This window comes from Cherax quadricarinatus, chromosome 58, assembly GCF_038502225.1.
Source record: "Cherax quadricarinatus isolate ZL_2023a chromosome 58, ASM3850222v1, whole genome shotgun sequence".
In the NCBI taxonomy this organism is placed as follows: Eukaryota; Metazoa; Arthropoda; class Malacostraca; order Decapoda; family Parastacidae; genus Cherax; species Cherax quadricarinatus.
The window spans coordinates 11,275,228-11,278,440 of NC_091349.1; positions in this window are offsets into that span (position 1 = coordinate 11,275,228).

Sequence of the window (3,213 nt, forward strand, 5' to 3'; positions counted from 1 at the left end):
AAGATCTAGTCTGCTATACTACGTTCAATCATGAATTTCCTTGGTACAACTTTCTCGGCATTTTGGAAGAGGAAAAGGTGATTAAAATCTTCCAGTTCAAATACTATATTTATATTGCAATCTTGGTACAAGACTTTTTCCAGTTTTCCCAAAATAAAATTTATTGTATTTTGTACTTAGCCATATGAAAAATGGTTATAAGTATGGCCATAATTTTTAAAGGGGAGGGGGAGGTAAACCAGCTGCAGGCCTCGGTCAGATGACCTAAAGCTTCAACGGTGGGTCATCATCTAAGACCCGCGTCAGGAAACACTTGTCCTGTTTCCTGACGAACCTAACCTAACCTAACCTAACCTAACCTAACCTAACCTAACCTAACCTAACCTAACCTAACCTGACTTAACCTGACTTAACCTAACCTAAACCTTACCTAACCTGACCTAACCTAACCTAACCTAACCTAACCTAACCTAACCTAACCTAACCTAACCTAACTTGACCTGACCTAACCTAACCTAACCTAACCTAACCTAACTTAACCTAACCTGACTTAACCTGACCTAACCTAACCTAACCTAAACCTTACCTAACCTGACCTAACCTAACCTAACCTAACCTAACCTAACCTAACCTAACCTAACCTAACCTAACCTGACCTGACCTGACCTTACCTAACCTAACCTAACCTAACCTAACCTAACCTAACCTAACCTAACCTAACCTAACCTGACCTGACCTGACCTAACCTAACCAAACCTAACTTAACCTAACCTGACTTAACCTGACTTAACCTAACCTAAACCCTACCTAACCTGACCTAACCTAACCTAACCTAACCTAACCTAACTTGACCTAACCTAACCTAACCTAACCTAACCTAACCTAACCTAACCTGACTTAACCTGACCTAACCTAACCTAACCTAAACCTTACCTAACCTGACCTAACCTAACCTAACCTAACCTAACCTGACCTGACCTGACTTTACCTAGCCTAACCTAACCTAACCTAACCTAACCTAACCTAACCTAACCTAACCTGACCTGACCTGACCTAACCTAACCAAACCTAACTTAACCTAACCTGACTTAACCTGACTTAACCTAACCTAAACCCTACCTAACCTGACCTAACCTAACCTAACCTAACCTAACCTAACCTAACCTAACCTAACTTGACCTAACCTAACCTAACCTAACCTAACCTAACTTAACCTAACCTGACTTAACCTGACCTAACCTAACCTAAACCTTACCTAACCTGACCTAACCTAACCTAATCTAACCTAACCTAACCTAACCTAACTTGACCTAACCTAACCTAACCTAACCTAACCTAACCTAACTTAACCTAACCTGACTTAACCTGACCTAACCTAACCTAAACCTTACCTAACCTGACCTAACCTAACCTAACCTAACCTAACCTAACCTAACCTAACCTATCCTAACATAACCTTACCTAACCTAACCTATCCTAACATAACCTTACCTAACCTAACCTAACCTATCCTATCCTAACATAACCTTACCTAACCTAACCTAACCTAACCTAACCTGACTTAACCTGACCTAACCTAACCTAAACCTTACCTAACCTGACCTAACCTAACCTAACCTAACCTAACCTAACCTAACCTAACCTAACCTAACCTAACCTAACCTATCCTATCCTAACATAACCTTACCTAACCTAACCTAACCTAACCTAACCTAACCTAACCTATCCTATCCTAACCTAACCTAACCTAACCTAACCTAACCTAACCTATCCTATCCTAACATAACCTTACCTAACCTAACCTAACCTAACCTAACCTAACCTAACCTAACCTAACCTAACCTATCCTATCCTAACATAACCTAACCTAACCTAACCTAACCTATCCTATCCTAACATAACTTTACCTAACCTAACCTAACCTAACCTAACCTAACCTAACCTAACCTGACCTGACCTGACCTAACCTAACCTAACCTAACCTAACCTGACCTGACCTGACCTAACCTAACCTAACCTAACCTAACCTAACCTAACCTAACCTGACCTGACCTAACCTAACCTAACCTAACCTAACCTAACCTAACCTAACCTAACCTAAGCGAACCTAACCTAACCTAACCTAACCTAACCTAACCTAACCTAACCTAACCTAACCTAACCTAACCTAACCTAACCTAACCTAACCTAACCTAACCTAACCTGACCTGACCTAACCTAACCTAACCTAACCTAACCTAACCTGACCTGACCTAACCTAACCTAACCTAACCTAACCTAACCTAACCTAACCTAACCTAACCTAACCTGACCTAACCTAACCTAACCTAACCTAACCTAACCTAACCTAACCTATCCTAACATAACCTAACCTAACCTATCCTAACCTAACCTAACCTAACCTAACCTAACCTAACCTAACCTAACCTAACCTAACCTAACCTATCCTAACATAACTTTACCTAACCTAACCTAACCTAACCTAACCTAACCTAACCTAACCTAACCTAACCTATCCTAATCAAGCTAACCTAACCTAACCTAACCTAACCTAACCTAACCTAACCTAACCTAACCTAACCTAACCTAACCTAACCTAACCTAACCTATCCTAACATAACTTTACCTAACCTAACCTAACCTAACCTAACCTAACCTAACCTAACCTAACCTATCCTAACATAACCTAACCTAACCTATCCTAACCTAACCTAACCTAACCTAACCTAACCTAACCTAACCTAACCTAACCTAACCTAACCTAACCTATCCTAACATAACTTTACCTAACCTAACCTAACCTAACCTAACCTAACCTAACCTAACCTAACCTAACCTATCCTAACATAACTTTACCTAACCTAACCTAACCTAACCTAACCTAACCTAACCTAACCTAACCTAACCTATCCTAACATAACCTAACCTAACCTATCCTAACCTAACCTAACCTAACCTAACCTAACCTAACCTAACCTAACCTAACCTATCCTAACATAACTTTACCTAACCTAACCTAACCTAACCTAACCTAACCTAACCTATCCTAACATAACTTTACCTAACCTAACCTATTTATATTCAAATGTTTTTTTAACTGCATCAAAATTTTTAAGTGCAACTTAAATTTTGAAGTTCGTAAAACAGAGAAGATATATCAAGAAAGTTGTCCTGATCAAGTAGAACCAATATATTCTTAGCTGAATATTCTTA